General features: G+C 43.4%; 1 long non-coding RNA gene across 1 annotated transcript; it reads left to right on the top strand.

The window, feature by feature from the left end:
* The first annotated feature begins 1,358 nt into the window (after window positions 1-1,358).
* On the top strand, window positions 1,359-25,619 carry LOC311601651. The gene is made up of 3 exons (XR_014780619.1): window positions 1,359-1,495; window positions 24,594-24,706; window positions 25,492-25,619. It is a non-coding gene; the product is annotated as an uncharacterized lncRNA (long non-coding RNA).
* Window positions 25,620-27,210: the final 1,591 nt, after the last annotated feature.

A 27,210-nucleotide genomic window follows, 5' to 3' on the forward strand; every position in this document is an offset into this window, starting at 1 on the left:
CAAAAACCTAATCAGCACATGGCCTGAGTGCATTCTTGGACTGCGAAATGAACATGAGCATTTGGGAAGCCAGCGGTGGAGGTAAAGGGTTTGAATATGAAGGATTCCCCCTCAGGCTCATGCCTTGAAGGCCACCCTACTGGTATTCAGGAGGCATTTAGACTATAAAGGCACAAGCTTCATCAATGTGTTTGAGCTTTGCTGAAGTAGGTCATGGAAGGAATAACTTTGAAGAGTGCATTTTACTTTGGATATTCTCTCTGTCTCTCTGTCTCTGTCTCTATCTGTCTCTCCCTCTCCCGCCCCCTCCTCTCTCTCTCTCTCTCTCTCTCTCTCTCTCTCTCTCTCTGTCTCTGTCTCTCTGTCTGTCTGTCTCTCTCTGTCTCTGTCTCTGTCTCTCTCTCTCTTGTCTCTTTCTCTCTCTCTGCATCCTGGCTATCACAAGGTAAGAAGGCATCAACTACTCCTGCTCATCAGCTACTCCTGCTCATCAGCTGCTCCTGCCCATCAGCTGCTCCTACCAAAGAGATAGGGCCAAGGGACTATGGATTGAAATTCTGAAACTGTAAACCAAAATAAAAGTGGTTTCCCCCCCCCCCATTTTCTTTCGGGTGTTTGTCACAGTGATGAGAAATCCGATGAACATGACAGCCATTTCTATTGTCCCTCCACCAATATTGCTGCCTGTGGTTCAATGTCCCTTGCATCCTGGACTCTCCGTAACTCTGAAGAGAAGACTTCTTATTCTGGCTACTCAGGGTTGCTAAGCAAGAACAATGCACTCTTCTACTGTGGTACTATTTTAAATAAACTTAGCTTGCAAGTAGAGGTCATAAATGACACCCTGGTGGCAAATAGTGTTGGTAAGATTACTCTGGAGTCTGCTATGTTGGCAATGTAGCAGCTGTACTTGTTATATTGGCGAGGCAACCTGATTACATTTGTTTGTAATGCAAGAGAAGGAAAAAAATGTCTTGACATTACAAGTCCGATTATGACATTGTCCTGACCATTAATCACTTTGGAATGTTTGGTCATTGTCTGCTAATTAATGTGGCCCCATCTTGTAGTCTCTTGACTCTTTCACCTCCAGGGTCAAGTAATAGGACAAAATGTCTATCCTCCCCTCATAGGGGAAAAGAAAAGAGGAGAATGACTGTGACAAAAGCTGAGTAGATGTTCAATGAAACCCTCCCCCCATCGCCCTTTTTCTCCTTGGCATGTCTTAAATCTCTGTTTGCCAGTCCCCTCTGACATCAGATAGAACCATGTGCTCAGGCTCTAGACAAAGAAAAAAGAGCAAAAGTGGTTTTCCCGCCCCTCCCAGACCCACATTATGGATGCTCATATAAGCTGTTCTCTCTACTGTCCTGGGGAAGACAAGGAAGAGCTAAGAAATGAATGTCAGTCAAGGTCAAAGGCATGGTACAGAAAGAGTACGGGTCCTTGCATCTCTGCTTGGAGGAGAGCTGCCCTTGGAGCATCAGGCTATGAGGTAAACCATCCCTTGTAAAGTCACTCCTCTGGGGTACGGGGTTGTCTGTTACAGCATTTGGTTTGTACTGACTAACAACCGAGTGAACATGAGTCAGCAGCAACCCAGGGGAACCAAACAGAGCTCTGCTGATCACCAGCTCTAGGCGCTAATTCCTTGATTACACTGTTAGCATCTTAGAACCTATGGGGTGACTCCAGCCATGTAAAATAGTCATTTCAAAAATAAACAAACTTCCATTTGAAAGTCACCTTGGTGAGCATAAGAAATAGGCAGAACTTCTTGCGATCAGAGGCCCTTAACTCAGGTAAGATTTTTGGCAGCCCTCCACAGGCTTTGAATGAGATCACGGATGACTTATGTAGCCTCCCCACTTGCTCCTAGCGGCTCTCTTCAGCCCAAGTGGCACACTGGCACACTATGCAAAGCTGTATCCTGCATCTATTTGGAAATACTTGTGTGTGTGTGTGTGTGTGTGTGTGTGTGTGTGTGTTGTTTGTTTATTTGTTTGTTTGGGTTTTTTCTTTCTTTTTTGTTTTTGTTTTTTTGTTGTTGCTGTTGTTTGTTTTTGTTTGTTTCTCTTGTTTTCTTCTATGAAACAGAAATTGTTGATCCAAACACTGGAGTTTGGCTGGGGGCATTCCCCAAGTGAAGGGGCACATGAAGGCATGTGGGCTCTGGGAAGACATCCTTGCACCCAGCCATGCCAGCCTGGTACTATGTGATGTTCATGCTCCTACAATTAAACTGTTCGGTTCTCAATCATCTGGAGCTGCTGCCAACTGCTGGCTGCTGATAGTCAGAGAGGCTGCTGCCAGTAATGCCAGCAATTCTTCTGCTCTGCCCTTCCTGACTGGCTCTATGGGCGCTCTCCTTCGTGCCCCATGGCAGTCAGCTATGCATTTCCTTTCACCTGCACGGTATCAAAAGAGTCACCTGGGCCAGAGAAGCAGAGCTGCTGTGCAGTCACTCCCTTTAGAGCCCATAGCCTGCGCTTTGCACCTTGCCATGTCAGCACTTTAGACACCACTTCTTCCTGGCGGGATGGAAGTTTTTATTTCTGAGAAGAGCAAACAGCATGGGTAATGGAGAGAACACTGCTGAATACTCAACTCCATGCAGCCTAGATTAGCTATGGCCTATACGCGGCCTCAAAGAAGGGTAACAACAATCAACTGAGAAGGAAAATGTTGCTTATTGAGCTCAGACAGGAAGAATCTAAGGAATGCTTGAATATTTGAATGTCTATCTTCTTCTCTTTATTCCCATTACCAACACCCTGGATTGGAAATTTGCCAGCATTCCCAACCCATTTACATATATGTACGTATACCAACCTCTGTTTTAGACACTGAATTCTCTCTTTTACCCCTGCAGTCTTCAATATTATAAGCTATTAGCCACAAGTGGCCACTGGGTACTTGGAGTATGACTAGACCAATTAAAATATGCTGTAATCATAATTAACATGCTTGATTTTTAAAGACTTAGGACAATTGATTATGTGCCACATTGATTATATTAACAATGCTTTTAATGCAGGCATTTTAGATATGTTACATTCAATAGAAATATCCCATTAAAACTGTTTTTCCTTTTTAAATAGGGCTTCTACAAGTCGTAAAATTACACACAAAGCTTGCATTTGTGGTTCACAATGTCTAGGAATTAGGTTTTCTGGTGTCCAGGCATTGACCAATATGTTCAGTTTGAAGCAATGGTTTCCCACTGCCAGCTGGAGCAAGTTCCAGAGTCTTGAACATGGCTAATAAGATTCTTCATACTTCCTTTCTTGCCCCCCCCCCCCCCCCGAACCCCCGGCCACATCTCCCAACCCTCTACTTTTAATTTTATGCTCTTGGCATCTCTAAGTGTGGGTAATTCTTCAAACGCACATCATTTCTATTTCTTCTGCTTCACTTATGTTTCCCATCTCATTGAAATGCCTTTCTCCCTGAGTTACCCAGAAGCGTCTGTCTCCCTGTTCACCTCTTCAGACTCGATAACTTCTAAAAGCCTGCCCTAATCCTTTCTCTTATCTGTCCTCTCCCAGCAAGTTCTAGGGTGAAGCAGGCTAGGAACTATGGGGCAAAGCTTAAAGGGGAGAGCATACAAGCATAAATTATGCATCTTAAATGCCTGGTTTGTCTCACTAGCTCTTCCTGTTCAGGCTCTACCACTTTGCACGCTCTCCCACCTTACAAAATATCTCGCATTGGTGGTCCGTGGCTGCACTTAGCAATGTCTTAAAATTATCTCTGGGCTCTTGTTTGAGGGGCAGGAAAGGATGATGCTGTACTCATCAGTGAGCCCCTGGCACTGACATCCTGTCCATGACCTGCTGTTGACACCCACAAGGGGACACTCACTCCATCCTGCGCATCAGCTTCTGGTTTGTCAGACACTTTCTTATAAGCCACAAATGCAGTAGCGATGCACAGCCTATACTTAAAAATGTCACAAATCAGTGTGCTCTCCCATCCTTTCTACTTAGACAATAATTTCCCAATTTTGAGATGCCAGCTACTAGGTGTATTCCCAGATCCCATAGGATGGGTTCTGATTCTGTAGCTCTGTGTTGGGTCCAGGTGATCTGTGAGAGAACAGAGACTGTTCTACTACCTCCCATTAATAGACTTCCTCCTGTGTGAGAATTGCTGACTACCTACTCATGCATGTCTTTGTTGTCCTGGCTGTTATGGACATAAAGGGAAATCATGAAGGACCATGAGTTCTAGGCCCCATATGCACTGTTCTGCTTCAACTCTGGAATAAAGATTATGTTTCAATAAGAGAGATTAGGTCGATTGGCCAAGATCACATAAAAAGACGGAATGGATTCAAGGTCACATGATGAGTAGTTGGGGGGCTGGGGGGTGGATAGGATGACTTAAATCCAGCCATCTTCCCAGGTGAGCTTAGAATGTGCCTATTAGGTTATTTCAAAAGTCCTAAGAATCTCATACCTAGGATTCTCAAACTAGCCAGAGGAAGGCAGAGAAAAAGGAAGAAGAGGGTCACAAAAGCCAACATATGTCCCAGGGTCTAAACCCAGCTGGGATCCCAAGGGTAGCTCCCTATGTAACTGTGTAACAACCAGCCACAACCTCCCAAGCCACAAGGATCCTCTTCTGCCTCCCCCATCTCTTGAGCTTCTTAGCTCTGGAGACCAGGTTGTCAGTTAAATGTACCTGACAGCTGACAGCCTTCAAGAACAGCAGGAACATAATCTCTCTCTCTCTCTCTCTCTCTCTCTCTCTCTCTCTCTCTCTCTCTCTCTCTCCCTCCCTCCCTCCCTCCCTCCTTTTTCCTTTCCTCCCCTCCTCTCCCCCCCTCTTCCTTTCTCCTGTTGTTGTCTCATGGCTGGAAGCCTGACTAGAATTTAAAACAAGTCTTTGAGATAAAAATATATGCTAGCACCAGGCCCTGCTCTCTCAGCTTCCTCCTCAGATTGGCAGCTGTCCACCTGGTGGGATTGGAGAACGCAACAGCTGTAGATGCTTAGATGCAGAGACAGAGGCAGGGGCTGGGGCTGGGAGGCAGGCAACAGGCCCTCTGCTCCCTGAGTAACCTTCCGTCCTGGCACTAGTCAAATTTTTATTTGGAGCACAGGAGAGGCAGGGAATCCCCCGTGCCCCAGAGCATGCCTGTAATGTGTCCTCATCCCAAGGCTCTTGACTGTCTTGGAGTCCGGCATGCCTTAGGCATATTGTGTCCTGATCATGGTATCCATCTTTGTTCCATCAGTCCCTGCTTACGGCAGATAGATAAATAGATGGATAGATAAGAAGGAGAGACTCTATACAGCTTAAATAAACTATCCCATTTGCATCTTTGCTTCAATCTATCAATCCATAGGTCTGTCTGTCTAGCGTGGACTCTCTCTCAATCTGCTGCTTCAGCCTCCATTAACCACTCATCTGTCTTCCTTTTGCCCTGTACTTTCCCCCTTCCACCCTTGTTTCCCAGAATCACAATAAATCCGAAGCTGAGACACAATACACAATGAGGCTTGTCCTTCCACTCCAGTTATCCTGGAAGGGTGGAGGAACCAGCTGACACTGGTGACGTCCTGGGGGGGGGGGGAATATGCAAATGTCCTTTGAATGCTCAAGGGACAAACACCAAGTGTCAGATCTGTTGGGCTAGCCCTCAGGTTCTCAGTTTTGCAAACAGAGCAAAAAAGCTCCCTAATCCAGGGTCTCATGGGGCTAAGAGAGGCGATGGGAGATGGCAGTGGGCTGGGAGGAAGAGAGGCAGGATCAATTTACATTAATAGGGAGACAGACCTAAGCGCTGAATAGTTGAACTCCAGACAGCTTTGTTACTTTTCAAGTTATTTGGACGACCCGAATGATGTAGTAGAAAGGGAAAGAAAAGAGAAAACAGAACGACCTGCATCTCATCATTGTCCTCTTACACTCAAACAGTTAACATCTTGGGACCCTCTGAGCTTCACACCCTGCTACTCTCAGCATAAGGGGCCTGTTTGGATGATTATATCCCCAGTCGGAGCAGTGAAAACTCATATTAATTGATTTTGAAAATATCAGCAATTTAAAAGAGAAAGAACGAGACTGAGCACCAACCTCAACAAATAAAGTCTTGTATGTGTGTTTGGGGAACACATACACACACACACACACACACACACACACACACACACACACACACACACACACACAGTGAAGCCATCCTGCCCTTTCCTTGGAGTCACCAAGCATCTAATTTTGCTGGATCTTGAAAACACAACAATCTCCAGCTCCCCATCACCCTCACGAAGACCCTGTCGATCCTATTCTGATAATATTACCTGCAAGCAGGAGCCCCCATAAGCTCTCTCTGAAGCCTTCCCTGGGGCCGCACATCCCTTCTTTGACTTTCAGACAAGTATGAGTTAAAGAAGTCAGGAAGGGAGGAAAGAGTAGAGCAAGGCAGGGTAGAGCTTTGCTTTCTGAGAAGACTTAAACTCTGTGTTCAGCCCTGTCTTCTGATTGCAGATCAGAGATGTAAGCCTACCGTAGGCAGGGCATGACTTGCACTCTGGGATACCAAGAGTCCAATTCCAGATGCCAAAGGCAGCAGGCTGTTCAGCATCTGTGCCCATACTCCAGAAGAACACAAAGTAGCTTTCAGAACAGTCCAGGGACCTACCTTCCAGCGATAACATGGAGACTCCTGGTGACTAATAACCAGAGTATCACAGAAAAAGGGGTGCAGTGGGACAGGAGAAACGGGGCACAGGCAAGAGACCATGAAAAAAATGAAGTCTAGTGCAGCTAGAAAAAACAAAGTAGAATAAACATTTTACTCATCTACCACTTAATAGATATTGGCTGGCTTACCTTGGAGCTTTGTGATATTTATTTATAAGTGTACACTGGTGAATATCAGATGTCAATAAGTAATTATGAGCTCTGCCAAAAAGAAAAAGAGAAAAAAAAAAAAAAAAGCAAAAAGCAAAACCAGGCCATTCCTCAAGCTAGCCAGATGAATATTGGAAGGGCAGTATTTTTGAAGTAGGCAAATATTGCTTTTATATATATTACTTTAAAATAAGATTTCTGAATAAATAAGGAGATGGGAGATGGGGACTTGAGCCTTGCAATTCCAGAAAATCCTTCGGTGATTCTGACTCTAGTGGTGTTTATTTGTAATTGAAGGGGGCGGGTGATGCTGTCTTGTACTTCTGAGTGCCAGGGACCCTAAGGCCCCTCCTAACTGCATGATGCATGATTTTGAGATGATCAATCAGTGCTTCATAAGTCAAGGGAAGAAAAATTTTCTTCCCACTTTTGAGACATTCTTTGGGAAACAAAAAGCATAAAACAAAACAAAAAAAAAAAATCAACAATAAGGCAGAGAGGACAGCCATTCCAAGCTTTACTCACTCAAGGAAAAAAAAAAAAGAGGAAAAGGAGGCTTTTAAATCAGAGGGACTGTGAAGACAAAAGGCCTGCTGAGAAAGAATACTGGCAAATTAGTACATGGATAATCAATAGTTGTAAACAGTGGCTGCTCAAACAAGGTTCTCAGAACCACAGCCGTCTTGTATAACTGCCCTGCACCTAGCACTTCTCTAGTGAAGGAATTCAGAGAGGTTTTTTGTTTGTTTGTTTGTTCATTTGTTTATTGTTTTCGTAAGAAAGAACATTCTGTGTGTGAGGCATTGTAAGTGATTCTGTAAAGGTGGCAGGAGAAGATAGAACAGTATAGGCACTGGCTATATATATAAAACACAGCCCAGAAAACCCTGTTAAAATGTGAATCTCAGATGTCACCTCAAACCCATTGAATCAAAATCCCCAGGGTGGTGCCTAGCAACCACGCAGCTCCTTATGTAAACTACCCTCTGCTATGCTAGGGTAGATGGACATTTGAGAACTTCTGGATTAGGTGATATCATAAGGATCTCCCCAGCCTAGGATCTTATGGGCAAAGAGAGTTCATCCACTGTCCCTTCATTGAATATATACTTCACTCTTAGTAAGGCAGCATAACAGTGAGGAGGAAAGCCATGTGTGTTTCTTTGGGCTATTCCTGAGCAAGGAAAACTTGATTTCTAATAGAAAGACACCCAAACCATGGTGGTCCACAGTATTTTTTTTTGCTTTGAAGTTCACAGAATAAAAGTAATCTTTGATTGTATGATGATCTTTTTTTTTAATAAAGCACTTTGCACACAGTATTCATACAGTGCAATGAGCTAGGCTTCCTTAATATCTTATTTTATGTATGAGGACACTGATTCTTGTAAAAGTTAAATTATTTCTCTTGAGTTACCTAATTTACATATAGGAGAGCGAGAAATAGAATCTAATGTTTGACCTCCATAATATTATCCTATTTTTACCATCCCTTAGAGATACTTTACCTATGGAATGTAGTGTAAATGGTCCTGTGAGATTTCTGACAGTCTTTGATATTTTAGCTAGGTGGCAATATCTCCAGAGTGGAATAAAGTATCTCCTTTATTAATACAAGAAAACCCAGATCCATCATTGAGCACCTCCCCATTGACCTAGTTCCTTCCATGAGACCCCACCCAGAGGTAGTCCATGTGGACATTAATCCATCATTGGATACTCATGGCAATGAAGTGAGAGGCTGAATGATCCAATCACCCCCAAACACTACTACACCAAGCAATCAATACCTGTCCCTATGGGACATTGCTGATCCAAACCACAGTCAGGAGGAGCTTTTATACAGACAGAGCGGAAGCCGGTGAGAAGATGCAGCAAAGAGACACTAGAAAGATGTGGTCCTGTGTTAGAAAATGCTGACATCTGCCAAAACTGCCGCTTTTCTGAAAAAAAGGCAAAACTTGGATTGCTCTCTGGAGCTCCCAGAGAGCACAGCCCTGTCCACACCTTGACTTAATCCCATGAAGCTGGTTTCAACCTACTGACCTTCACCACTGTGAGAGAATAATTATTTTTGAGACAAGATCCCATGTAGCCCAAAGCTGGTCTCATGTAGCTGAGGGTGATCTTGAATCCTTCGTTCTCATAATCCTCCCGTACACACTCATATTATCGGCCTGTGCCACTGTGCTTGTTTTATGTGGCATAGGGGATTGAACTTACAGCTTTGTGTATTCTGGGCAAGCATTCTACCATTTGGGCCATACTCCCAGCCCTACAGTAAGCACCAAGCTTGTTGCTATTTCTTACAGTGGCGCCAGGAAGTGAAAACAGTGGGACTGTTAAGTAAGATTGGGAACAGACACGATTAAGTTAACACAATGCTACCCAAACTTGTTTAGCCACAACAGTATTTCCCCCATAAGACTTATTGATGGCAAAACAGAACTCACATGTGAGCATCAGCCTTGGGAAATGATGCCTAAAGGAAACTTTCCACTAGTTATCAGGGCTGCCACTGTTGGTCTTGAAATGAAGATGCTTTGCATTAATGTTGTGACCCAACAGGAGCCAGAAGCCTGTCCTGACCACTGACCACTCTGTAGCATCGCTGAGGCCAGAGGAGTATTCAAATTGCGTTTTCCTAAAACCTGTGGGTAACAGAAAAAGGAAAGCTGAAAAGCATACAATGAAGCAAAAATAAGAGACAGCTGGAAAATTTGTGCCTCCACTTAGAGGGTAAGTGGATGTGGTGAGCTACAGGGATCCCGTTGGCTGGTCCCAGCCACTGCCGTGCTGCCAAAAATATCTATCTGCAACTCTTTGCACCCTAGACGACACTTGAATGTTTCCAGGCTTCTCTGCAGGATTTAGGACCTATCTATATAAGGAGTTTATACATCAGATGGCTCGTGTAAAATGACCAAGACCTAGACAATATGGGCTTTTGGCTGTAGGAGAGTAACCCACTCATTAGTCCAAGAGACAAGAATAGTTGAGGGCGAGGAGACTCCGCCCTCACTTTTCACCTACCTTACCCCCACCATGAAGCTGTGTAGAATGGAAGAACACATAGGAGAGAAAGCCAGGTCAAAGCAGCCTTCCCATCCAGGCAGGGACACTTTACCTTGTTCTGCAGGAGCCATACACAGAAGCGCGTTAATGGAGAGACCCATGCTATTACAAGCCCCATCTGCAGCCTCCCTCCCCTAATGGCTACTTGTTAGGGCCATTATCAGTGTCGTATACTCCTCTCTCACATGAACGGGCAGCTAGAAAGTAGCACTTGGTCTGCTTTACTGCCGTTTGCCTTATGTAGGCCATTAAGACTTTACCACCCAAGCAAAGAGATTTAATTTCATCTTTAAATAAGAAGGTTATGTGACTACTAGGCATCCATCAACCCAACCTGGGTGGAGGATGGCTTTTCTAAGGAGGGCAAAGGACCTTGTGTCCTGGTCATTGAACAAAGAGGTCACAATGACATTTCAGAAGTCCCTTTATAGGTTATTCTGGCTATGAATTCTTGAACAAGAAACTCAGAAAGTGACAGAGGGGAGAGGTTAGGAGAGGAGAGGAGAGAGACAGAGGGAGACAGAGAGAGAGAGAGAGAGAGAGAGAGAGAGAGAGAGAGAGAGAGTACATTAAGAGAAGAAGGAATAGAAAGGCACGTGACACATGCACAGTGACGCACATGCACAAAACACTGCCTGCCTGCTCCAGAGTCCGAGTTTTGGAGTAATTACTTCAAGCTAGGCTGCCCCCGCTTCTCACTGAGCTGATTCCTCTTGACAAGGAAAGGAAAGGGGCCGCAGAGGGAGCCGGCTCATTGTCTCCACTAACACGGGTGAATATTGTATGAAACCTGCTTTATGATAGGAAGAATGCCATGGGAAGCTATTGATATTCATAATGTGCCAAAGCCATCCTCCCCCGTAACAGAGTCTAAAAGCATTCACAAAAGCCATAGCAAGGGGCACCACTCTAGGTGTGTGCCTGTTATGGCAATCTGAATGGAGTCTATTTTTTCCAGTGACCTCAGGCTCACACAGGCTACCTTCTTCCCCAGAGCCCTGGAGTTGCTTTTTAACGGCTGAACCTGTGAGCCTCAAGGACCAGCTTTAAGGAAGTTTCTGTAATTTCTATGAACTGATGGGAGAGGGAGATCCTCCTCCTCTCATTGGAGCAGACGATGGCAAACACTCCCCAGGGAGCAGAGAAGAGGAAGGAGAATGTTTTCATGGGGTTGGCAGGGTGGTCAGAGGAGGGGAAATGTCACTCTGAAAGCTGAGCAGCAGGCCACCGCTCCCGCCTGGCTGGGCACACAGCAGCTTTGAGGATGTTCCTCGCAACCATGACAGCTGGAAGCAGGTGAGCTGGTGCAGATAAAAGAACCCACCTCTGCCTCTGGAAGCATGAAAACAATCTCCACTAACCTTTATATGAGGCATTTATTCCCTTCCAACCATTGTTTCTGCCTTTCAAAAGCCCTAGATAGAGCCAGCCCTGTAAACACTAGTGTGCCGGTTAAAAATGTGAGCACGCTAGCCCAGCAGTGCCAGAGCCCATTGGTCTGCAAAGGGGCAGCAATTTGAGGGGAAAGAATGGAAATCTAATGGACCCCCTTGGGGATCACCTGCCTCCACACATTGTTCCCTGCAATCATCACTGACCCCAAAGGGGACCATCTGATGGAGAATGGGCTGTGTATCCCACAGACGGAGTCAGCGCCATATGGAACAGGCATTGCAATTGCCCATTGCAATTCATAAAAACAATTCAGGATTCTAACTCTATTTCCCTGGCAATCGAGTTGAACCATCACCGGGCCCAGCATAATCGGATTCTGCTGCTCTATTTATTAAATATAAGTTGCTAAACACATGGCTCGAGAGATGGTAATAGGACTTAGACTCTAGCTTAGTGGGCCATCATTTCTCAGGTCTGCCTGTGGATATGCAAGGCAATCATATGTATATAAGTAGCAACTGTCAGCCTACGGCTGTGCAGAGCCAATAAAGAATGGCTCATCCCCAAAGTGACTATTTTTTTTTAAATGGCATGTAGCTGGCTAGAAGTAACAACTAAGGAGGTCTAGATTGTGGGTTCAATCCCAGGGCCAGGTAGCTCTGTGTCTTTAATCCAGTCAAAACTCTAGTGGCTATATGCTACACGCCCTTGCCAATGGCCCTTTCAGCAGGAAAGGACGGGAGATCTGTCTGCCTAGAAGTTGTGGGGAAAGGCCAGAAAAACACAGATTTTAAAGCCTCATCTGTTTGATACCATGAAATAATGTATGGATGGATCACAGATGGATCTATGTGGGAGCCACAAAGGAGAAATAACTAGCATACAACCGTTCCCTAGACGTGCGTGCAGGGCCTTACAGTTTGTAATGCTTGAACTTCAAACACAGCATCAAGATTTGCATATTTTTGCCCTGGGAGAAAATGAAATCATAGAGTTCAACTGCCTGAGAGTATTCTGCCCATGGATGAGGATCATGGGAAAATACACTACACAACCTGAGCCTCACTGGCTGTCAGTCACACAGGAAGAGATTGTTGGAAGATCAAGAAAGTACCTCCCAAGACCCAGGCTCAGGCCCCTGACTGGTGACCCTGCCAGAGCACATCCTCTTTATTAATTATCTGGGTTGTGGCCTCCATTATCTGTGGTTCATGGAACACAGAGCTCAGAAGTACTGAAAATGCAGAGAGAAGTATGGTTTAAACCATGGCAGATTAAGTGCAGCTGCATATCCGGAGCCTCCCCAAAACTCTAGAAACGACACCTGTCCTAGTGTGCTTTCTACTGCTGTGATGAAACATTCTGACCAAATGCAACTTTGGGGAGCAGAGGATTTCTTTGGCTTGTACTTCGTGTCTCAGTTTGCCCTTGAGGGAAGTCGGAGGAGAAACTCAAGTCCAGCAGGATCCTGGAATCGGAGATTGGAGCAGGAAGCATGGAGGGACATTTCTTATTGTCTAGTTCCTCGTGACTTGCTCAGCCTGCTCTTTTGTACTATGTAAAACATAGCCACCTGCCATGAAGTGGCAAAACCTATAGTGTACAGTGCTCTCCTTTACCAACCTTTGCTTTTGTTTTTTGGTTTTCTTCGAGACAGGGTTTCTTTATGTTATCTTGGCCATCCTGGACTCGCTTTGTAGACCAGGATGGCCTTGAACTCACAGTGACCCTCCTGCCTCTGCCTCCTGAGTGCTGGGATTAAAGGGGTGCACCACCACACCCAGCTTCCCTTTACCAACCTTTAATCAAGAAAATGCCTCACAGAGGCTACAGGCTATGTCCAGATGACAATGACAACAGCAACAACTATTCAATACAAAAACAAAGAGACTTCTTTAAAGGTTGCCTCTGGGGAGCTGGGTGTGGCTCAGTTAGTTGCATGCCAACCTAGTACCCAAAAGGCCCCTGGTTCCATCCTCAGCACTGCCAAACAAACAAAAGCTGGGCATCGGGGCACATGCCTGGAATCTTTGGACAACAGATGCTGAGACAAGAGGCCAGTTAGAAGAGTGAAACCAGCAAGGGCTGCAAATAAGCTCTAGGCTAGCCTGGGCTACATAGCAGACTCCTGTTGTTCTTTTAAAAAACTAAAACAAACACATAAATACAAAAGACAATAAGCATAGGGAATAGCTTAGCAATATGGGTCTCCACTGGAAATCATCTTTCTGCACGCTCTCTTCCAACAATGCACTTGTCAACCTAAGCTATCTCCTGCTCGCACTATGAACACACACCCCTCTTCAACCAAACACTGCATCTAGCAACCGCCTAGCAACCTTGGGCCCCTTCCATACTAGGTTGTATGCATACCTGATTTAAACAATGAAAATGAATCACTCCTCTACCAGTCCTTTGACCACACCCTATTTCTATTCAAACATGTCCTAGAATATAGCCTGAAAATAAGGAAGATGCGCCAGTCCAATCTGAACTTGTTTTGTACTAACGAACAATAAGGAAAACTTTGTACTCTGAGTAGAAAATCTCTTATTTGCCTTCTGATACCTATGCATAATTGGGCACATACATCATTAAACCAGATGCATGATGGGAAATGTATCCTTAGCAACCAAACTCCTCATTCTGTTGAACCTCATCAAAGGAAGCCCCAAGCGACAATTGGGGCCTTTGAATAGCCTCGCTTATGTGGCTCACTGACATCCCTGAAGATGTATTTGCTCCTGACCTGTACTATTTTTATCTGTTTTTCTTTGAATAAACTTTCCTCATTACTTTGAAGTCTGTATGATCCTTTGTTTCAATTCTTTAAATAAGAGGCCATCTATCTGGGAGCACCTGGCCAAGACCCTGACCATAGGCAACAAAATCACCCACCAACAAAATTTAAAAAGTAGAAATTTCTAAGAACGAACTAAAAATGAAGGGGGAACACAGACACAGAAGTCTGGAGCTATAAGGAGATAAACAAGTTAAAAAAGAACTAAGCATGCTGGAACTGAAGCTCGAAGTGGGAAAAGTCTAGAAGTAGATATATCTGTACCTCAGAAGGCCAGAGGAGCCTGAGCAATATAGACTCCAAACACCTCTAAGCAAGAGTGTGCAGGTGGAGCTGAAAACAAGACATCTGCTAAACATCTATATGAAGCATAGACTGACCCAAGGTGGCTGTGGGTCTCAACCCTGGTGGGAAAGAAGACAAGAAGGGTTTGAATAACTCGAGACAGAGTGGCAGTAGCATCTGCTGAGCAGAGGGTTTATGTGTGTATATATGGGTGTGTGTAGTGGGACGGGTGATGTCCTGAACTACAGGACTGCCCACCCAGCCCCACCCACCTTGGTCTGAGAACTCTGGCTACCAGATTGGTGTCCATAGACATGAAATCTACAATGCTGAGCCATCACAACAAAATGTAAAGCAAAATGCCTACAGTAAAACTACCTGTCAGTAAACCAGGGGCAAACACTGAGCATCCAGGCACTGTTTTGTGGTCCACACTTGGGAGGAGTGTGGGGGTGCTTGAGCATTATGGGCAGCAGGGTCAGGTTCAAAGTCAGTCTCAGCTATATAGGGAGTTCAAAGCTGTCTGGAATATGAATGAGGCCCTGTCCTCAAACAAAATAATAAAACAAAACAATGTTTTCACTGTTTACCACAGCATGAATTATTTCAGGAGGCCTTTAGCATGGAACAAAGAGCCTCAGACAAACAGCTAACTACAAACAACAAAAAGTACAGAGACAAACAAGAAAGGAGAAAATTATTTTCAAGAGAAACTCCCGTAATTATCATCTTCAGAAAGATGAAAGAAGATATTGCCTACATAACGATCACAGCTGATGTGGGCTGCTCACTCTACACGCAAGGCTCTGCTCTGAGTACCATCAAACTATTAGAGTCCATAGAAGAAGCCTACATGGAGAGAGTACAGCAATTATCCCCATTTTATAGTTGGAAAACTTTGCTGCATAGGGATTAAATATAATGTTGAGTGTCACATAGAGGGTTAGGCAATGATGCTGTGGTTTGTACCAAAAAGCAAGCTGCTCCTTCAGAATGTCACCTCAGCCACTATGCAAACCTTCAAGACTAAAAAAAAAAAAAAAAAAAAAAAAAAGAACTCAGAGAACAGAGTGGAAACTACAATTACAGATGAAATATTCCTGAAAAAGGAGAGTGACAAACTAGTTGAGAGAGAGGCGGGGTGGGTGGGAAAACCTGAGAAAGAATATAAGAAAATGAAGGAACTATACACCCCAACATGATGATCTAAAGATGTACCAGAAAAGAGATGAAGAAGAGAAAAATATTAAGGAAACAATTATAGAAAAATTCCAGGTCCTTCCAGATCTAAGTTTCTAGAATGAGAACACTTTGTGTCCATACAGTATTATGAGTGAGTGGTGATGAGTCATATATACAGGGTTAGTGCAGGTGTGGAGGCTGGAAAACTAAGGAAAAGCCAACTTTTTTCTCTGGGCAACAGGAAACCATTGAAAAGAAACTGGTGGCTTCAAACAAACCCACTGTCTCAGCAATCCGTGAGAAGACCATGAGAGAATGATGAGTTTCCATTCTGTCTGTCAGGGAGGAGAGACAAAGATGACCTGAAATTCAGTCCCAACCTGGCATCCTTTCTTAGAAAGCCAATGGAAGACTGAGCGTAGATCAATAAGGAAGGAGAAATGAAATCTAGAAAAGTCAGGAAACCCAACACGAAAGTGTGTGAGGGACCCAAAGAACTACAAATGAAGCTCCCTGGGAAAGGCTGGGAAGCCAACCTCAACGCAGCCATCTGACGGCCACAGAGGGTGAAGGTCCTGGAAGGATGCAGTCAAGGAGACCGGAAACCAGCACATTGCCTGATGTGCGAGAGCATGCAGAGAGCAGGTGACATAGGGGCTGAAGGAAAAGAACAATAGGCAAATTATTAACTAACTTTATGGGAAAATTGAATTAGTAAAACAAAACTGTATTCCCCATGACCCAGCAGTGTGAGCGTATTACATTCACTCTCAAAATAATGAAAGCAAGGCACAGTCACCTACAAAAGAATTGTGATTAATGAGACTGGGGAAGTGTGTGTGTGTGTGTGTGTGCGCGCGCACATGCAAGCACATCAGATGGCTGAATGCTAGTAGGGTAATCAATAGATTATGCCTAAAATTGAAAAACTAGCTGTGTAAGCATGTTATTTAAAATTATTGAGGTAACTGCCAAAGGAAAGATTAAAATAATTGAGTGTGATTGCCTCTGGGGAATATGAGCCTAGGTTTGGGATAGAGTATTAAGGGTTTTTATGGGTTTTACTGCAAAATACATAGAACTATTTGAATATCTTGAACTATGTACACCTTGTCAAAACTGAATTAATTTAAAAATAATTATTATTGTCTTTCTTAAGGCATTAACTAGTAAACAGTGTTTTAAAAGATCATTTATCCATTTACTTTATATGTATAGATGTTTTGAAATGCCTGGTGCTGGCACAGGCCAGAAAAGGGTGTTGGATCCCCTAGGTAGGCTGGGGAAACGTATCAAATTGCTTGAGATTAGAGTTACAAATAGTTGTGAACCACCCTGTGGATGCTGGGAATCAAACCTGAATCCTGTAGAACAGCAGCTAGTGCTTTCTACCACTGAGCCATCTTTCCAGTCCCTAAACAGTTGTTCTTAACCGGACAAATTCAGCTCCTTTAGGCTGGGAACTAGTCCCAGTCACTTACCAGAGAATGGTACCCAGACTGCCTGGGCTGAAATTCAACTTTCAGTGTGCTGGAGCTTGTCTGGCCTTGATCCCCTTCTGCTGGCCACAATCCAAAGAAAGCCACTGAAACAGAACTTGGGGGAAGTAACAGAAGATAACAGGATAGCCAGGTTTCACTGTGTGAGAATTAGACCAAGGCCAGATTGCTTTCCCAAGGGATGAGGGGTTGTTTGCCCCTTCCTGTGGAGGCCATTTCCCAGCAACGAACCTATTTAGAGAAGGATGATAGAGGTTTCAGTAGGAATGGAGATGAGGTGACTTTTCTCATTAGTCTGAACCCCACAACCCCTTTATTCTCAGCCTTATGAATCAGGAAGTCAAGCAGCACAAGCTTCATCTTTGTGATGGAATCAGATGTGAGGTACAGATGTCGAAATCAGCTGCTGAGTTTGCAGACTGATGTGGAGGACAGGAACACTAGGAAGTAGCTAAAGACACTAGTTAAAACCCTGAGTGACTGCTGTTTTCCCTTGGAAATCCAATTTGGTCCAACTGTGACCCAAACCCTACTTCACCCATCTCTATCCCAATTCCTAATGAATGCTGGGTGCTCTTTGTTGTCTCCATCTGTGATGTTTTGAATGAAGATGGCCCCCATAGGTTCCTATATTTAAATGTTTGGTACTCAGTTAATGGAACTATTTGGAAAGAATTAGAAAGTGTGGCCTTGTTGGAGGAGGTCTGTTGCTGGGCATGGGCTTTAAGGTTTCAAAAGTCTACTACTCCAGGACCAGTGCCTTCCCTTCTCTCTGCCTACAAATGATGGGACAGATGTGATCTCTGTTTCAGCACCATGCCTGCCTGCCTCCATGCGCCTTGCCATGATGGTCACGGACTAACCCTCTGAAAGTATAAGCAAGCACCCAATTAAATTCTCCATCTATAAGCTGCTTTGGTGGAACAGTAACTGAAACAACATCTGAAGGGAAACCATGCTGGTGAAAATTGTAGATTTCTCCCATCAAAGCCAAGGAGACTTCTGTCTTACTGTTCTTTCCTATTTCTTCTGCTCTTTCTTGTTCTAACACACAGGAGGGCACAAAGCCAAGGAGCATTTTGTAGTTACCTTCTGTCTTGGCTTCAAGTTTCCCAGTGAAGGGGCCACTATTTGAGTCAGCTTCCTGGGGGAATAAGAACAAGTCCTTTGATAGGGAGACTTCAGGTCAGATTGGGAGGAAGAAGTGAGTGTGTGTGAGTCAGTCTCTTATTTCCTTTTGAGTGGCAGGAGAGAGAGAATTCATTCACTGCCTCTTCCTGTGGCAGCCAAACTTCAGATACAAGTCCCATCGGAGAGACAGAACCCATTTGCCCAAAGACTTCTGCCATGCCCTCTAATCTACTTGGTTTTGGCTCTCAGCAACAAAGCTGACATTTCCACCTCATACGGCATCAGTACGACTCGCATGTCCTCTCAGGCTATCTACTAGTAGTTTCCAGAACATGCCACACTGCTTCACCCTCTGGGATCATCATATCTACCTTCCCTGTGCCTTCATCGAGTTCATTCTCCCCTGAACACTCCCCCTGGAGGAGTGGTTTACCAATCACAGCCCCGACTTGTGTAATTAGATATGTCATATATCCTTGAATATAATTTGCTGAATACTGTATGATAATGTGTAGCATTTCCCTCTTCAAAGGATGTTATTTGGTGATAAGGACTTTGCCATGTTCCTGACTATTTCCCCAATACCTATAATAATATCTTGTACAAGGTGAGTCCTCAATAAACATTTTTGATCCACCAATGAAGTGAACATTTTCTACAAAAGGATCTTACTTCTAGTTTTGAAACATGGCATAGCTCTGTTGCTAGCATAGAAAGTGGATAGATGCCTGCTCTTCTTTTGAAGGCTGATTTTCCACTATTTTACTGGGTGACTAGTTGGGTCCAGATCACAGTACATTGGATAGCAGTGGACCTTTCCATTTGCAGGTTAGCAAGTGTAATTGTCACCTACACACTTTACTCTGCCCACCTCCTCTAGAGAAATATGTCTTCAGTGCAGAATGAATCTAGTGTCTATTGTAATCTGGTGACCATTTTAGTTACCAGTCCTGTCCATTCAAATCTATCTCAGGGCCATTCCTATTTTATGACTTTCTTATTACTTCCAATCTACAATCAATTTTATTTTTATAACTATCTTTTTGTCCCAAGTGAATCTATATCACTGTCTTTTAACTTCCCCAATCTGGAAGTCATTTTTTTTTCACTAGCATTTTTCTTTTGCATTAAAAAGTTAATATCTATATACCTTGAAGGATTTCAAAAGTCATGAAAAACTTCATGAAATCATAAAAACACTACATTTATATTTTATTAGAAATAATCTCATCTGGGTTGGCCACTCAGGAGTTTTTAACCCATAGTCATAGAATAACTCTATGTTTTCTCTCAGGGATTTATAAATTAAATTCCATCACAGTGTAGTAAGGGCTTCCCTGAAGCCACAGGCTTCAGAGATGCTGTGTCTTAGAGGTTCTAGTCAGGACAAGGACAAAAGACAAGGCAAATACTTGGGAATGTTCGTGAGCCACTCAGTCCAAGTAACTCCTCTGTGTTGCTTCTGGGTAGTTCAGAGTTATTCTTGGGCTTAAAAAGAAAACAAACAACAAAACCCAAACAACAACAAAAACCTAGAGTGAGTTTATCCTTCAGATTTTCTAAATTTACATCTAAAATACATGGATGACTTGGCTCTGTGCCTCATTCACACACATGCAGCCATTTACTGTACAAGGACTTTTGAGTCAACAATGGACCAAATATATTATGGTGACACTGTAAGACTATAATAGAGCTGAAAAATGTCTGTCACCTGGATTTGTCATAGCCATCATAATATTATAACAAAATAGGCTACTCAAGTGTCTGTAATGATGCTGGCATAAGAATCCTGTTGCATTGCCAGTTATGTGAAAGCATCATGCGTATGGTTGTATGCTGTATACAGTGCTTGCCAAATGATAATAAATGACTGTGTCATTGGTTTAGATGCTTACTAGAGTATAATTTTAATCATTGTTTTAGCCTTACACTATTTCTATGGAGAACATTTTCTGTAAAGAGTATGCATATGCATAATTATCACATATCTTATGTTTACTGCATTCTTGAGCACACAGAGTGACTGGCCTATAGGTTTTAAGGCTTGTGTAGATGCACTCTGCTTACATAGTGTCAAAATTGGCTAAGGATAAATTTCTCAGAATATATCTATATCTCATCAATAAACATATGGCTATATATGTGTGAACACATGTTCGTATGTATATTCATATTATGTAAGAGAGAAATGTCAAGTGTCTTTGAAAAACAGCTAACTGGTATGGTGTTTCAAATTAGAAAATGCTTCCTTTGGAGCATTGTTTTTGGCTTTTCCTTTTGAAAATAATTGAGTAGCATTTTCTAGACTTCAAGGAAAGTATTTGTTATAGTCTAACGTCCTTGGATGGACCTTAGGAGCCCAGTGGCTTAAGGAAGAGGTGTAAAATATTCTGACTTACTACATAAACGAGGCCACATGGTACATCTAGTGATGCCAAGGTAGACTAGGAAAAGCCACAACTACTGGTTGAGTTAGTATATACCCCACATCAGACGAAATAAAAAACATGCCAAGACAAATACACTAGACCATCTTCCCTTATTGTGGCTTAATTTTAATCTTATTCTTGTATCTTATAAACAAGCACAGGTTTATTATGTTACATATTACACAAAGACAAAGGCAATAGAAATATTGTCTCATGTACATGACTATAGTACATGTACTAAATTCATAATGTATGCATGTGTGTGTGCGCACACACACACACACACACACACACACACACACACACATATATATATATATATATATATATATATATATATAGAGAGAGAGAGAGAGAGAGAGAGAGAGATTGCTAATCCTATCTATAAAAGATGCTTAGATTCAATAAAATGTCCCTCTAGAGATAGTACTACCTGACACAATTGCTTTTATTCTCTCATTTATTAGTACCCATTAAGCTGCTTAGTATTACTGTTACCAGGGTGTTGTGTGGCGACTGACACAGGCTATGGGCTATGGAAAACAACTCTTAAAAGGAGAAGGCATGCCTGACGATATGCTTAAGCAGACAGTGCTGCTAGAGGCAACCCGACTCACTGATCACAAATACAGTATTGATCAGAAAGGCAGAAACTTGAAGGCCTTCTGAGGAAGAAGACAAGAGTCTGGCAGAGAGAACTGTGGGTAGCAGGGATGTAGTCTCCAGACTCTGTCATATGACTGTTGCTCTTTTGGTGTCATCCTAGCCTGCAGCAGAGAAACACAGAGATTTCAGAATGAGCAGAGAGGGACCCAGAGAATTAAATGACAAGTGATAGCTGTCCTGTTAGTTCAAAACGAAGTTGAGTTTACAGAAACAAACAACTAGATGTGTGGGCAAGACTTGGGACTCCGTCTTTCTTCAACTATCCAACTCCTTTCTTCAACTGCTTAGAATAGAACTTGGTGTGCCACATGCTCCGGGTGTTCTCAGAGCAGAAAACCTGAAATCCTGTGAGAGGTTGCTTTACTGTTGTTGACTTGACAGACTCTACAGCCACTGCGGAGACAGGCCTCTGGGCATGCCTGTGGAGAATTATCCTGATTATCGTAATTGAAGTGGGAACAGAAGCCCCTGTGGGCTGCACCATTTCACATGCTGAGTCCTGGCCTGAGTGAGAAGGAGACTGGGGGGGTGGGGGGGGGGCTGGTCACAAGCATTGCTCTCTCACTCTGCTCCTTGGCTAAGAACTTGATGGAATCAGCTGTCTTGAGTTCATCCCATGCTGTCTTTCCCACAGTGATGGGCCTGTGACCTGAAATCAACCATTTCCCCTTTAATTTGCTTTTGTAAACAAGAAAAGAAACTAAGACACGATCTCAAAAGAAATATCTCCAAAGACAGAAGAGAGGATTTCTTAGCTCTTCAGTGCCCAGTAGCTACCATTGACTCTGTTAATTATTTTCATCTCACCTTCACCGGGACAAGAGAGGACAGAGACAGACGACATATGGATGGTCCTATACCACAGTTCAAAATTGCAAACAGAATGGTAGTAACTGGGATAAAGACAAACAATCCCCTGGGCCCCTGGAAGGAGAGAAAAGTCCCTAGACAGGCTGTTGTGGCAAACAGGCTAAAGTGATGTCCTAACACCGGAGAGCACACAGTGATGGGATAAACGGTCCCAACAAAGGAAGGAGGTAATATAATTTTAATCAAGGAATGTGAGGATAAGATGAGAATTAGAGTGCCATAATTTGTGAGAAATGATCTATAAGAGCTTGTTCTCTTTCTGATTAGGAGCATCACCAATAAATTAGAAGTTGATAGCATAAGGTTTCTATATGAAAGTGGTGATAACGATGTTTTCATTTAAGGCTAAATTCCTGGTATGAAAGTTGTTTCACCTTGGCATACTGGTCACATGAGAAGTCTGAAAAATATATGTTGCATAAATAGAATAAGCTATCATCTCTGTCTGCCTATCTTTCTAATTTATGTGCAGCTGAGACCAGGTCTTGGTATATAGCCAAAGCTGGTCTCAAACTCATGGTCAGTCCTCCGGCCTCTGCCTCTCCTGTGCTGGGATCAGGTATGCAGCACCTCCTTTGGCTTTCCACCTGTTTCTTTGTTTGTTTTTAGCTTCATGGTTATACATTATACATAACCTTCTAATGACTACATTCCTAATTGTAAGCAAAGTACCATAGTAAAGAAAACACAAAACAACTATAACGAAATGACATCAGGGAGGAGTTTGTGGGGGCTGGAGAGGTGACTCAGCAGTTAAGAGCGCTGACAGCTCTTCCAGGGTCTACAGGTTCAAAATCCAGCATAATTTCCATTTCAATGGCAGCTCATAACCTTCTGTCACTCCAGTTGCAGGGGACAGAACTCTCTTTTCTGGCATCTGCAGGCACTAGGCACACATATGGTTCACAGTCATACATTCTGATAAAACCTACATACTCTTAAAATAAAAAAAATTAAATGTGGAGAGAGAGGAACACTCCTTCATTGCTTGTGGGAATGCAAACTAGTACAGCCACTTTGGAAATCTATCTGGTGCTATCTCAGAAAAATGGGAATAGGGCTTCTTCAGGACCCAGCTATTCCACTCCTTGGAATATACCCAGAAGATGCTCCAGCACACAACAAGAATAAGCAGGCTTATTCATAATAGCCAGATCATAGAAACAGCCTAAGTGTTCCTCAGTAGAAGAATGGATAAAGAAACTGGTACATATACACTATGGAATACTACTCAGCTATTAAAAACAAGGATTTCTCAAAATTTGTGGACAAATGGATTGAACTAGAAATGATCATAATGAGTGAGTTAACCCAGAAGCAGAAAGAGTCAAATGGTATATACTCACTTATATCAGCATACTAGCCCAAGGGGAATGTCCCATGAAAGTCTTCACTTACCAGGAAACTGGGATAGAGGGGAGGACATCCTATTGGGACTCTAGATGAGAGAAGCATGGGAGAATGGCAAAGTAGAAGGATCCAGAGGGCACTAGAAACCTACAAGAAGAACATTATGATAGGCAAATTTGGGCCCAGGGGTCCCGCTAAAACTATGGCACCAGCCAAGGACAATACAGGCCATAAACTTCAAACCCCTACCCAGATCTAGCCAATGGACAGAACATTCTCCACAGTTGAGTGGAGAGTGGGGTATGACTTTCACACGTACTCTGGTGCCTCATATTTGACCACGTGCCCTGGATGCAGAGACCTGGTGGCACTCAGAGGAAGGACAGCGGGCTACCAAGAAGAGACTTGATACCCTATGAGCATATAAAGGGGGAAGAAGTCCTCCTTAGTCACAGTCATAGGGGAGGGGAGTAAGGGAAAAATGGGAGGGAGGGAGGAATGGGAGGATACAAGGGATGGGATAACCATTGAGATGTAATATGAATAAATTAATAAAAACAATTCCAAAAAATTAAATTTTTAATAAATTAAAAAGGAGTTTGTATAGTTGTTTTGTTTTGTTTTTGATTCTGTGTGTATATTTACAAAGGGATATACTAACAGTAGACTGTATGAATATTTTTATTACTATTCTAGATGACTCAAGAAAGCCTGTTTTGGAAGTCTTAGGTTCTTTGCCTGGAATTTACCTGAAACTTTAGAGCATTTTATCCATTTTAAAACTTGGAAGTAGAAGAGCTCTTCTGATGGCTGTAATGTCTCTTGACTCATAAGTCACAGGACGAGGCCTTGCTTTCTGGTTTAAACTCTTCTGAAGAGTTTATAGAAACGTTCACTCTCCGGTGTCTGCGGAGTGCACAGGTCTAAGGCCTTCCGAGACACCTCCTGCTGCCAGTGACGGACTCTGTTTCCTTCTGAGAACATGGGGAGCTGGCACAGGCTTTCTATTTTTTGCTTTAATGAGTGGTATTTTCATTTGCTTTACAGAGCCATCCCTAGGAAGACTAGTGACAAGATGAAGCACCACCGGTTTCCTTTTTCCCTGACAGGTTCAAAAGTGCCACGCAGGTGGCAGATTAGACTTGGCTTTCTATTAATTGGTAAGAAGAAACTTTCTCTCCTGCCATTCAGATTGTCACTGGCTTCTTTTAGGGCCCATTGAGGTCTTGTGGCTTTTACCGTTGTTATATTTATCACTGCTGCTGCTAATGCTGTAGGCAATATTTCTGGGGAAATGATGAAGAGCAGATATCACAAGCCTCCGTCAATATATGTCTTAAAATAAGCCAGAAACTTGAGCTAACTCTTAGGGTAAAGAGCACAGCAGTTTATACAAATTCTAATTTAGGGGTAGCTCTGTATCTGGGCGAAGAACTTATTCTGGAATCGCCTTTAAAGAGTTGGAGAAGGCGAGGTGAATAATATTAATGTTGCTAATGATGTCCACGTAGCATCACTGGGTAGAGGACAAGCCCAAGGATCTGAATTCAATTCCGGGGAACCTCATGGTAGAAAGCGAGAACTGGCTCCCTCCCACAAGTTGTCCTCTGACCTCCACTCACACTTGTCCATACACACAAAATAAACACACAAACAAATAACACATAACCCTACTTTTTAGAGTGTGTCATTGCGTATCAAGCTCCCATAACATGCTGGTAACACAGCATGCTTGTATTTGTTCATTTAGTGCATGGAGTGAGCCTTTTGGGGGCAGGGTATTATTCTATGAGCCTTGGACAAGTATGAGATTCTCCCAACTTCCCACAGCACATGGACGGCAAGGCAAAGATTCATTCCCAGTTTATAACTGAAAGAATCACAGCAAAGCAAGAATCACAGCAAAGCGAGCACCAAACACGCTTGATCCGTTCCTCCTTTCTAGGCATTCCAGTAAATAGACCCAAAGACTGATGGGGTAACAGGATGAAAAGAGTCCAAGGACAATGAAGAAAGAAGAAGAAAATGTGATTTTTTTTTTTTTTACATCCAGAGACCTTTGTATTGGTGTCACGGAGGAGTTGTGTTGGTGCTGGTGTTGGTGTGTGTTTGACAGACCCACTCCAGATATTTTATGGAATAAAAACTATGATAGTAAAACAGAAATATTTGATGGTGTGATGGCTTTTTGACATATCAAGTTGGTTAGCCTCAATGATGCCCCCCAAATTTCCCTTCTGGTATATTCCTGTCTAGAAATGACTGCAAAGGGGGTGGCTTTAGGAGAACTAGAGAGAGTGTCCAGGGGATTTTCAGCCATTTGTCATATACGTACACCCATCAATTACTCAATCAAACACCAGCAAAGGCACTACTGTGGAGAATTTTACAGATGTAAATCAAGTTCCAAATCAGTTGATTTTCAGCTAATCAAAATAAAAACTATCCTGGATGGATAAACCTGGCTTAATCAGGTGAAGGGTCTTCGAGGAGACACCAAGCTCTCTCTGAATATGAAAGAGTCCACGTAACAGGAAAGAAGGTTTGTTTTTAAACAATTTAAGATTTATTTATTTTATCTACTTTTGGTGTTTTCCCTATATGTCTGTGCGAGGGTGCCACGTCCTCTGAAACTGGAGTTATAGACAGTTGTTGGCTGCCATGCGGGAGCTGGGAAATTGAACTCTGGCTATAACCACACTACAATCCACAGACCTAAAAAAGCTAAATAACAAGGAGGACCCTAGGGAGGATGCTTAACTCTCATTCAGAACGGCAAATAGAACAGACACCGGAAGCACTTGAAGAGAGGGAACAGAACAGGAAGCCTAATATAGAGGATCTCTGGAAGACTCCACCCAGCAGGGGTCTAAGACTCACAGCCAAACTTGGACAGAGTCCTAAGTGTCTTATGGTAGAGGGCGGGGAGGAATAGAAGGATCCTGGGGGGACAGGAGCTTCACAAGGAGACCAACAAAGCCAACAAATCTGGACTAAGGGTCCCTGCAGAGACTGATGCACCAAGCAAGGACAACCCTTGAATAGAACCTAGACCTCCTGTTCAGATGTAGCCGATAGGCAGCTCAGTCTGCATGTGGGTCCCCTAGTAAGGGAAGCAGGGCCTGTCTCTAACAGAGACTCTGATGTCTGCTGTTTGATCACTTTCCCCCTAGTGGGGTGGCCTTGCTAGACCACAATGGAGGAGGAAGCAGGTTGTCTTAAGAAGGGGTCAGATGGTAAGGGAGGAGGGCTCCCCCTTTCAGAGGATTAGGGGAGGGGGAGGGGGGGAAGAGAGAAAGAATGGGAGGAGATGATGGAGGGGGTTACAATGTAATGTGAATAAATTATTAAAAATAATTTTTTTAAAAAAAAAGAAGGGAAGAAGGAAACTATAAAATATCTCAGCACCCTGAGATCTTGACACTCAGGCCATTGCTGGTCACTAGTGTCTTAGGCACAAGAAATCAACTGCCACTTGTTCCCCCTGCTTCCTTGGTTTCTGCGTTCTGCTCTGTGGATTTGGGGCATCATGAACCTGTACTACCTGCCCTCTTTTGTTTGCTGTCCACCTGGAGTCTTCGGTCAGATACAAATGTGGGGTACACTGGAAAACCAGTGTTCTCTGCTAGCCAAGCAGTTTTAAATAGGGAATTGTCTCTCCTGA

The sequence above is a fragment of the Acomys minous genome (assembly GCF_964271855.1).
Source record: "Acomys minous genome assembly, chromosome: 1".
NCBI classification, from domain to species: domain Eukaryota; kingdom Metazoa; phylum Chordata; class Mammalia; order Rodentia; family Muridae; genus Acomys; species Acomys minous.